General features: G+C 40.8%; 1 long non-coding RNA gene across 1 annotated transcript in view; it reads left to right on the top strand.

The window, feature by feature from the left end:
- Positions 1–674: 674 nt before the first annotated feature.
- LOC112581276 overlaps positions 675–12125 on the top strand; it is a 78582-nt gene continuing 67131 nt past the window's right edge. The window contains exon 1 of the long non-coding RNA XR_006547378.2: positions 675–769. This is a non-coding gene — a long non-coding RNA (uncharacterized LOC112581276). The remainder of the gene's footprint in view (positions 770–12125) is intronic.

Raw genomic sequence — 12125 nt, 5'->3', positions numbered from 1 at the left:
ATTACAAGTCAAAGGAAAATGAATGGTCAGCTCACAGTCAGAGCCCACAGGTCTTCCACAATGCCACCTGATTACGAGCTGAATAATTTTCCTGGACAGCGACACTGAAGCTTTTAGTTTGTACGGGCAAAGGGCGTTTGAAAATCTTCTACATCCTGAACATTTAATTTTAAAGTTCCCCCTGGGGGGGATGGCCTCTGTGAGCTTGACTAAATCAAAATATTCTGGTTCAAGAAGGAAGAGATACGTGGGGGAGGGGCCACAAACCAGGCTTCTGGAAAGCTCCTGGGATTGTCTTCAGAGACCAAACCAGCTGAGGCTTTCTGTCACGGTTCCAGAATGAATAACTCACACAACTAATTAAGGGTAGTCTCGAATAATTAACATCTGTGCAACAAGACAATTTTGCCTCCGGACCATTGAGAAGCAAATCCAAAAGTGAATGAGCCCTGGGTGCCTCAGGGAGAAATGCACCCTCCTTTGTACCCCACCACAGACCGTTCTGAGAGGCTTTTCAGGAGGCTCTTCAGAAGGTCCCAGCGGACCTTGCACTGTCACCAGGAGTGGCGGCTTTACATTCTGTGTCCCACCTTCCGTGTATCACTCCTCGTCTCTCACTCCTGCTCCCCGGGGGTCACTTCCCACCTTAACTACTCGTGCGTGCACATGCGCATGCGCAAAAACGTGCACACGCACACGCTCGCGCGCACGCACACAGACGCACGGGGTGAATGGCGTGGTTTGGAACACCAGTGGTGCTTGCGAGGAGGTAAGGGAGAAAGCACCCTAGAGGATGAAAAGGTTCTCTGTAGTTGATATATATATGCTGCTGCTGCTGCTGCTAAGTCACTTCAGTCGTGTCCGACTCTGTGCGACCCCATAGACGACAGCCCACCAGGCTCCCCCGTCTCTGGGATTCTCCAGGCAAGAACACTGGAGTGGGTTGCCATTTCCTTCTCCAACGCATCAAAGTGAAAAGTGAAAGTGAAGTCACTCAGTCATGCCCAACTCTTCGCGACCCCATGGACTGCAGCCCACCGGGCTCCTCCGTCCATGGGATTTTCCAGGCAAGAGTACTGGAGTAGGGTGCCATTGCCTTCTCCTGATATATATAATATATATATATATATATATATATATATATTATATATATGTATTTTTAAATGTCTATCAATGAGAGATTATTGTCTAAAAACTTATATTATTATTATTTTTTTACTTATTTATTTTTGCCTGTGCTGGGTCTTCCTTGCTGTGCAAGGAAGGGGGCTTCCTTGCTCCCTTCTCATTATGGTGGCTTCTCTGGTTGCAGAACGTGGGCTCCAGGCGAGCTGGTTTCAGAAGTTGCAGCATGAGGGCCCTAGAGCTCAGTAGTTGTGGCTCTCGGGCTTAGTCGCTCTGCAGCATGTGGGATCTTCCCAGACTAGGGATTGAATCCTTGTCCCCTGCTTTGGCTGGCGGATTCTTAACCACTGGACCACCAGGGAAGTCCCCGTGATGGATATCTGGAAAGTTGAAATTATGTTGGGAATATATCAAAATAGAAGGGATTCAGACCGAGAGCCTCTGTGATATAAACCCTGTACAAAATCAGACTAGGTTAATTAGAGTGATTTACAATTCCACACACAAATAATTTGAGGTCTTTCACGTTTTATCTCTTTTTTTCAAAATTTACCATTTTTATGTTTATGTGGAAATATATATAATAAATAACATACAAAAGTAATATTGTTATATATGTACACATATATACATGCATATATTATATATATATACACACACACGAGCTCAAGTTTCAAAACATACACAGAATGCTGCTAACAGTGGTTTCCTCTGAGGTCCAGGTCAGAAAGTGAGTCCACTACAGACAGAAGTCTCATTTTTCATTACAAACTCTGTTTTATCTTTTCAGCTTTGCATATGTTACCTAAGCAGTAAATTTATTTGTGACAATAGTGTGAGCTATACTATGTAATGACAGACATTGGTTAAACATTCCTCCTCACCAGGCACAGTCACCTGCTCCCCAGCAGTAAATGCTACCAAAACACTAGATCATTCCTCTCTCCTCTCTCCTCTCCTTTTCTCTGCCTCCCCTCCCTGTCTCTCCCCTTCTCCTTCTCTCCCCTCTCTGCAGGTAGGCTTGAGAGAACATCTGTTGTTTTGTCTGCCAGACAAAGTGCCTGCTCTATAAATATCTAATTCTAGTCATATGTGTGCATGCCAGTGCACAGAGTCATTTCTGACTCTCAGCGACCCCATGGGCTGCAGCCCACCAGGCTCCTCTGTCCATGGAATTTTCCAGGTGAGAATACTGGAGTGGGTTACCATTTTCTCCTCCAAGAGAGCTTCGCAACCCAGGGATCAAACTGGCGTCTCTTGCATTGCAGGTGGATTCTTTACCACTGAGCCAGGGGGCACGCCCAATCCTATTCATAAGTGCTACCGAATATGAGTTCAGTTTGCAGTTAGTCTATGATGGAAGTCCTGAGTTAGTTGGCTTCTCTGAGGGAGTAACGCGCCAGCTGCAATTTGAGAACTAGGGAGAGATAACAGGTGGCAGGGAGAAGTATGGCAGAGAGCCGCAGGCAGAGAAAACCTCATTCTTTACCCAGGTTCTCAAGGAGAGGCAAGTGGTATTAACCTAGACTAGTCTAGAGCAAGTAGGAGCTTTTAGACGAGGTTAAAATTTTTGTTTTTCTGGAACTCCCATGATATTACATGTCAACTATACTTCACTTTTAAAAACTGGATTTTTTTTCCCCTCACAACATGGAAAGTCAATCCATTCTCCTTAAGTATTTGTTCTTTAAAATAGGGACCCATTAAAAGGCTTTTTCTTTAAAAATTAGCAAGAGTATCATAGGTGATGGGGCAGAGTGGTTTTGACCACATGTGTGACTGTAGCCATAGGGAGTGGAAACCCAGCCATGAACAAGCTCCGCATTAATACACACTAACCACACAGGTCTCTCTTCTTCCGATTAGCTAATCCACACCATCAGGAATGTGAAAATAAGTCATTAAGAGTTAAAGTCCTGGAAATGATTTCTTATAACATATAATTGCCTGAAAATTGATAAATGCAGCAATTGTTAGGCCAAGATGGAGCTGAGACCTGCCTGTTCCATTTATGCTAGGCTTTTGTTTATAGTGTGTTTTATATAGCTACTCACTGGTTGATACATTAGTGACATTGATTCTCTCTGTACAGTCATCACCACAACACATATTTCCTTATTCTAGATGGAAAGTCAGTGGGCAGAAATGTGCTGTTAATGATGTGTTGGCATGGCATTTCCTATATTACGAAACATAGCCTGAAACATTAAAACATCCTTTTATCAAGCACTAAGTGAAATTAAACAAAGTTGTTCTACAAAATGAGTATAAATTTCTTAATGCTCATAGTGGTATCACAAAGATATTAAGGGGAATGACTATATAAAGACTGACTGTACCATTTTGCAAGTATTCAGTGTATAAAAGAAATGAAACTATCAAAACTTTTGCAGACCAAGGACTGAATTAACTATAAATATCTTACAAAATAAAAAGAGCTTTAAATTATCATGAAAACTGAACAGTTCTTATTTCTCAAACAGTCATTTTTCTTAGGCAATCCCAGCTCTAGAATTTACTGGGCATATGACCTTAGGCAACTTAATCTCTCTAAGCCCCAGTTTTCTCATCTGTAAAATGACTATATTAATTAAATCATGGTCTGTAAGTTTGTTTTGAGAATTGAGATACTCTATCTAAAGGATGTATGTAGCAGAATTCCTAGCACTTAATAAAAGTCAGCACTCCATAAAAAATAGTTGTTATCTTTCAAAGAATTTTATAACAACTCTTTGAAATCAAAGCTTCCATGTTTTCCCAGGAAAATGCAGTTTTGAGATACTGCTACGTATCTGGAGGTAGATATGCACAAAAATCTAACCTCATTCTCCCTCCTTCTGAAGAATTTATGGTACTTTTGTGGGGCACGTCACTAAAGAGGATGGTGGAGTGTGTTTATAAAAAGAGCTTAACTTTCAAAGACATTTTTATTTCCTTATCTCTGTGTAGAGAGAGACCCAACATTGCAAGATGTTTTGTCAAAACCCATTGCAAGTCTTTGCTTTAGATTTTTGAATCCAGTTTTCACCAGGGAAAGGGAAGCTCAAGTCTCCATGGCTAAGGGAAGGAAGAAATTGGATCTGGAGTGTGTTGGGGATGGGCAGAGAGAATCTCAAGGAGAGTAGTAACAGAACAAAGCTCCATTTAGAGGAAAGGTGAAGCCAGAAGACCTCCTGATAGCTGTACAACCAAAATGGGAATCTGCTGAGATTAGAAATGACTAGTGAATGGAGATTCATCGTTTCCCCCCGCCCCCAAATGGTGTGTGATTTAAATATATATGTCCTCTCCACAGTCTTCTCTAAGAAAGCTTCCATAAATGTTCTGTCTTTTTTTTTGTGATTTGGGGACAATGGACTTTTGTGCAGGGGAAAAAGGGATTCCCCCCCCCCCCCCGTTTTTGTGGTGAATCATTCCAGAGGCTAGTTCTTCTGAGTCTGTAAGGTAGTGTTTCCTTTCCTGCCTTTTTTTCCATAGATTCCTATTTTTTTTTCTGCTTATTCATTTAAAAGAATGATGGAGTCCACTGATCTCATTTGTTCATAGAGTGTAAGGATTGCTAGTGAATCTATGCTTTGTCCTCTTGGTTGTACATGCTCTTAAATTATGAGAATCTTAAAAGAGTCTCTTGTTTTGGGGGGAGAAACATTCAAAACAAAACAAGGACTTCCCAGGTGGCACTAGTGATAAAGAACCTGCCTGTGGGTGCAGGAGATGTAAGAGACTCAGGTTCGATCGCTGGGTTGGGAAGATCCTCTGAAGGAGGGCATGGCAACCCACTCTATAATGCTTGGCTGGAGAATCCCGTGGATAGAGGAGCCTGGCAGGTTACAATCCATACGGGCGCACAGAGTCGGACAGGAATGAGGTGACTGAGCAACTTTCAAAAAAGACTAAGGTATAACCTTGGAAAGTTAATTCATACCCTCAATCCTCATCTCCATTCTCAGTGTCTTTGCATGGTTTCAAATGCATCTTTGTTGGTCTGATATTATCTTACCCTGTTACCACAACCTAGTGTTTGATGAAATAACTGAAAAACAGCAATTCCCAGCTATTGGTGGGGCGTTTCCTATGTCTTCTTTTGTCATTTTCCTTAGATTATTATCTATTTGATTTCTGGGATCTTTGGTCTCTTAGTAGAAGTAAAAGAGAGAGAGAGAGAGAGAGAGATCTTACTTGAGGAGGAAGGGAATTGAAGATGAGTGAAAAGAAAACAATACCAATATGACTGCCTAACACACACACACCTGTAGTGCAGGAGGGCACATAGTTTACTAGTAAGTCTAATCTGGTATTTTGGAAACATTGGACAGATAAAGATCTACTTCCCAGGTGCACAGTGGTAAAAAATCAGGCTGCCAGTACAGGAAGACATGGGTTTGATCCCTGGGTCAGGAAGGTCCCCTGGAGGAGGAAATAACAACCCACTCCAGTATTCTTGAACTGAACTAAACCAGTGTTCTGGCCTGGAGAATCCCATGGACAGAGGAACCTGGAGGCTATAGTTCATGGGGTTGCAAAGAGTCAGATACAATTGAGCAACTGAGCGTGCACACACTTCTTATAAACAATTATTATATTGAGTAAGTATACTAGGTTTTGGTGTAGACTGACCATCAGATCTACTTTGAATTATCGCTCTGATTTTCACCTCATTCCTAATGTTTATATGTATTTTAAGGAGAAGTTGTGAGAGTGTGAATCAGTGTGTGCTACTCAGATGCTATTCTAAATCTGACACCACAAGGGAAGACTCTTAACTGAGCATTTACCCAAATGATGATAAATGTCAAGTCAGTGAAGTCTGAAATAAGGAGATCTTAATGTATGAGAGCAAAAAATAATCTTTTCTAACTAAACAAGGCTCCCATCTAAGCTTCACTGCATTTATTGTTTTCCTTTTCTTGAAGAAGAAAAAAATTCTATCTATTATGGATCCAGTAGTACTTTTAAAGTGAAAGAATCTTCATTTTTGCTTTGTATTTTACTACACTGCAGCTCTTCTATAAATTAGAAATGATTGTGACACTATGGGAATTTACTGACATCATAAATGTGAGATTACTTGGTAATAGTGTTACTGATTTCTCTTCTGTAAATGCTCAGCTTCTGTGTTTCTGGTTCCCTAGAGAAGACAAAGGATGACTCTAGCATCTCACATTTTAATAAATTTATTAGTACATATTTTGGGAAAAATTGCCAACTGTTTCTTTCTTCTCCCCTTAAAATCATATGATAAAATTGTCAACTATTCTTAATCACAGACTGTCATTTTCTGCTGTTGATTGTTGCATTGCAGAGTATAGTTGTTTTGAGCATATTGTGATTTTAATGAAAACACCATTTTTATATGCTTCTTTTAAACTCAGGGGCAAACGAAAAGAGCTTATACAGGCAAAATAGACTTTTTGCTGGTTTTACATGAAAGACACTTGGATCCCACATGTTATTAACACTAGTACTTCTTAAGGAGACTGTTTTCATGGAACAAGTATTCAGTGCCATTGTTAAAATAACCTTTGCACTTGTCAAGGGGAATAAAGAGGCATCAGTCTGCTATTTTTCAAATTACGCAGCATCGATTTCATGTAGACGGCCGTGGAACATTCTTCATGTTTTGCTATGTGAAAATGTAAATTCTTAATTCAATAATTTTTCTCTGACTCCTCCCACCCTTGCTTTGTCTTCACTTCTCCAGTTCTTTGTAGGAAATTAGGGGACTCATTATTCATGGGTCAGGAAGAATTCAATGAATCATGCAGAAAAGGTAATTTATGAAGGCAAGTCACTCTTTCATCTCCATTGTGCATAAATAATAATTTATTGTCATGATACAATGACCTGTTTTCTATTTATAGTTTTGGCCCTGAGAAAAATTAAGTGCAACATAATTTCCATGTGAAAAGATCAATTTATGAACCACCTGTCTATCAAAGGCAAGCATCTTTTGGAAGCAACTGAATATGTCCATGAATTGCATTGTTTCTTTCTTTTGGAAGCATAGAAGCTCAAAGTTATGACATCTTCTTACGCTCTTTGACAAAGAAAATGATTTCAAGAGTGAGCACTAAAATTATTTATTTCAAAGCAGAGTTCTTTTTGGATACTATGTATTGGTTTGACGCTGTAATATTCCTAAAAAGGTATACGTATTTTGTTTTTCCAAAGGATATGTATCTAAATTATGTGATGTATACAGCAATACCTTCCTACCAGGAATGCAACTCATGACATGATTTTTTAGTTGAAGTTTCATAAAGCACTTTGCTTCTTGAAACTTTCAAAAGCTATAGCATCAATTTAGTCTGGTCAACAATTTTGTTCAAATCTTTACTTGTAAATTTAGCTAAAGTGAAAGTGAAAGTCACTCAGTAGTGTCTGACTCTTGTGACCCCATGGACTGTACAGTGCATGGAATTCTCCAGGCCAGAATACTGGAGTGGGTAGCCTTTCCCTTCTCCAGGGGATCTTCTCAACCCAGGGATCAAACCCAGGTCTCCTGCATTGCAGGCATCAGCTGAGTCACCAGGGAAGCCCAACTTAGATAAAGATTTTTTTAACTAGAGATAGGAAATTTTATCTTAAGATAAAAATGGGCTTCCCTTGTGACCTGGAGAATTCCAAGGACTGTATAGTCCATGGGGTTGAAAAGAGTTGGACATGACTGAGCGACTTTCACTTTCAAGATAAAAATTGCATGCAGCAATATGTACACAGCTTGTTGATTGATTATATATGTGCATTCTCATGTATTCAGTATCTAGATCAAGACAGCCACCCAGTTATAAAATACTTTTACTCTTTCACCATATACTAGTTTTTCCTATTTGCAACTCATAAATAGATTCTACAGCATGAACTCTTAATCTACCTTGCCAAAAGAGCCAGTATAAGATTGATTTCTTTTCACTCAATTATTCTTTGATGGAATTAGGCCAAATCACTAGTTTCTCCAATTTTTTTTCTTTTTAGGTGCCCAGTTCAGTTAGTTCAGTCGCTCAGTTGTGTCCGACTCTTTGCGACCCCATGAATCGCAGCATGCCAGGCCTCCCTGTCCATCACCAATTCCTGGAGTTCACTCAGACTCATGTCCATCGAGTCGGGGATGCCATCCAGCCATCTCATCCTCTGTCGTCCCCTTCTTCTCCTGCCCCCAATCCCTCCCAGCATCAGAGTCTTTTCCAATGAGTCAACTCTTCGCATGAGGTAGTCAAAGTACTGGAGTTTCAGCTTTAGCATCATTCCTTCCAAAGAAATCCCAGGGCTGATTTCCTTCAGAATGGACTGGTTGGATCTCCTTGCAGTCCAAGGGACTCTCAAGAGTCTTCTCCAACACCACAGTTCAAAAGCATCAATTCTTTGGTGCTCAGCTTTCTTCACAGTCCAACTCTCACATCCATACATGACCACTGGAGAAACCATAGCCTTGACTAGATGGACCTTTGTTGGCAAAGTAATGTCTCTGCTTTTGAATATGCTGTCTAGGTTGGTCATAACTTTCCTTCCAAGGAGTAAGCGTCTTTTAATTTCATGGCTGCAGTCACCATCTGCAGTGATTTTGGAGCCCAAAAAAATAAAGTCTGACACTGTTTCCACTGTTTCCCCATCTATTTCCCGTGAAGTGATGGGACCAGATGCCATGATCTTCGTTTTCTGAATGTTGAGTTTTAAGCCAACTTTTTCACTTTCCTTTTTCACTCTCATCAGGAGGCTTTTTAGTTCCTCTTCACTTTCTGCTATAAGGGTGGTGTCATCTGCATATCTGAGGTTAGTGATATTTCTCCCAGCAATCTTGATTCCAGCTTGTGCTTCTTCCAGCCCAGCGTTTCTCATGATGTACTCTGCATAGAAGTTAAATAAGTAGGGTGACAATATAGAGCCTTGACATACTCCTTTCTCGATTTGGAACCAGTCTGTTGTTCCATGTCCAGTTCTAGCTGTTGGCTTCCTGACCTGCATATAGGTTTCTGAAGAGGCAGGTCAGGTGGTCTGGTATTCCCATCTCTTTCAGAATTTTCCACAGTTTATTGTGATCCACACAGTCAAAGGCTTTGGCATAGTCAATAAAGCAGAAATAGATGTTTTTCTGGAATTCTCATGCTTTTTCGATGATCCAGCAGATGTTGGCAATTTGATCTCTGGTTCCTCTGCCTTTTCTCAAACCAGCTTGAACACCTGGAAGTTCACCGTTCACGTATTGCTGAAGCCTGGCTTGGAGAATTTTGAGCATTACTTTACTAGCGTGTGAGATGAGTGCAATTGTGCGGTAGTTTGAACATTCTTTGACATTGCCTTTCTTTGGGATTGGAATGAAAACTGACCTTTTCCAGTCCTGTGGCCACTGCTGAGTTTTCCAAATTTGCTGGCATGCTGAGTGCAGCACTTTCACAGCATCATCTTTCAGGATTTGAAAGAGCTCAACTGGAATTCCATCACCTCCACTAGCTTTGTTTGTAGTGATGCTTTCTAAGGCCCACTTGACTTCACATTCCAGGATGTCTGGCTCCCCAAGTGCAATCTTATTTTTTGAAAACAATAACATGCTTCTTCCTCATAAAGTTTTGGGTGGCGTTTTGTCCTCTTTGGAGAAAGAAGCATTCTTCACTCATTTATTTATTTATTCACAAAATATATATTAAGTACCTATCATATGCCAGGGGCAGTGTTAGTGGAGTTGGGAGAATGGAGAATAAGACAGACATGGTGACCACCTTTAGGAGTTCACAGTTCAGTGGGAAAAGTAAAAGTCGCTCAGTCATCCAACTCTTTGGGACCCTATGGACTGTACAGTCCATGGAATTCTCCAGGCCAGAATACTGGAGTGGGTAGCCTTCCCCTTCTCCAGGGGATCTTCCCAGCCCAGGACCAGGTCTCCCACATTGCAGGCGGATTCTTTACCAGCTGAGCCACAAGGGTGGGGGAGAGAGACAAAAACCAAGTATGTGTACAAATGGTGATAAGTGCTGTGAAGGAAAAGTAAAGGAGATGATGAAAGAATAACAGGGGAGTCAGTCATCTGAAGAGTTGGACAGGGTTGGCCCCTAAGGGAAGTGGTATGTAAGCTGAGACCTGGAGGGTTAGAAGAAGCCAGCCAGATGGTGAGACAGGAGAGGAACAGTCTAGGCCAGAGGAACAGCATGAGTAAAGCCTGAGGTGGGAGAGCAGAGAGCATGGAAAACCAAGAGAAGACCAGGGTGCTTACAGTGATTTGTGAGAAGGGAAAGAGAGGAGGAGATGATGGGATGGGAGAGTGCGTAAAGGCAATGTACTGGAAGATTCTCTGCAGTTCGCATCTGCAAACCTGACATTGGTTACAATCCTGAGCATCTCTGGAGTTCCACTGGAGTTTTGTTTATACATCAAGAATGTCTTGAGACCATCAGAGGAGGGTGGACCCAGAGGAACAGAGAAGATTTCTCAAGGTAAATATTGAGTCAGAGATACTATACAAATATGGAGTATTTGAAATCATTATTTTGAGTTTATAAGGCAAGAACTGAAGGAAGAGACTTTATATCCAAGTCAGGGAGATCATAGTGGGATAGAATTTAGGAGTTCTGATGCCAAATTCTAGGATATCAATTCAAGTACAAGTATTTTTAATTTTTAATTGTTGATCAAAGTATTTTATTCTTGACATTGTTTTGGATTGTCAGAGCATGTTCCTGATTTAAAGTAGACAGAATTTTTTTTGATTTTACTATTGTTTTTAAATCCTCTACAGAAAATCCACCCCTTTATTGATTATATCCAGGCTTAGTGCGGGATTCCCAGGTGGCACTAGTGGTAAAGAAGACACCTGCCAATGCAGGAGACATAAGATGCACAGGTTTGATCCCTGGGTCAGGAAGATCCCTTGAAGGAGGAAATAGCAACCCATTCCAGTATTCTTGGCCGGAGAATCCCATGGACAGAGGAGCCTGGCGGGGTACGGTCCATGGGGTAGCAAGAGTCGGACACAACTGAAGCGACTTAGAACACACACAGGCTTAATGCACCCACTCTGTTACACCTCTGTTTAGAAATTCTAAATTGGAAAATTTTTTATTTCTGCCAAGAGGTCAGTTTAAATTTAGAGCCTTAAAAGAAAGGGCCCTTAATTCTCTAAAATTCACAAATTCTAGAATTCCCCAAGAAAAAACACAGAGAAAATTATAAATTCTCACTAAAATCTAAGGTAACAGTCATTCCACTTTTCATGAAATGGTAATAAGGTGATACCTGATTTATGTAAAATACTGATGAAAATGATATATGTTAGAGAAAAAGTATCACTGCAAATGCTGTGAGCACTTTGAATCACACTTTGAGCTTGGAACACTGATTCTCAAACTTTTTTATCTCGAGAGTTCTTTACACTCTAATATTGAGAACCCCAAAGGGTTTGCCGTAGAAGATTCTAGAAAACAATAGAACACAAAAGCACATATTCTACTTGCCACCAGATTTGTAATATCATCACAAATCATGAAGCCTCTGGAAAACACTACTATGCTCTCATAAGATAATGGTTGTAGAAAAGACAAATAATATCTTAGTATTATAATAAAAGTAGCTTTGACTTTAAAATCCCTAGAGTTTTGGACATCCCCTTCAGAAATTCCCAGACCACACTTTGAGAAATATTGGCACAGAGGTTGACAATGTGGGCTTTAGACAACTAAAGTTCACTTCTTAGCTGTATCGTTACTGAGATTCTTGGAGAGTTGAAATCTTTAACTGTAAGATGGGTACTAATAATACCTATCTTACAAGCGTATGGTGAAGCGCATGCATACATGCTAAGTCTCTTCAGGCATGTCCAACTCTTTGCGACCCTATGGACTCTAGACTCTAGACTGCTGTTCTGACAGGCTGTTCTGTCTAAGGAATTCTCCTGGCAAGAATACTGGAGTGGATTGCTGTGCCCTCCTCCAGGGTGTCTTCCCAATCCAGGGATTGAACCTGAGTCTCTTAAATCTCCTGCACTGACAGGCAGGTTCTTTACCACTAGCACC

Source organism: Bubalus bubalis, chromosome 21 (assembly GCF_019923935.1).
Source record: "Bubalus bubalis isolate 160015118507 breed Murrah chromosome 21, NDDB_SH_1, whole genome shotgun sequence".
In the NCBI taxonomy this organism is placed as follows: Eukaryota; Metazoa; Chordata; class Mammalia; order Artiodactyla; family Bovidae; genus Bubalus; species Bubalus bubalis.
This window is presented reverse-complemented; position numbering and strand designations above follow the sequence as displayed.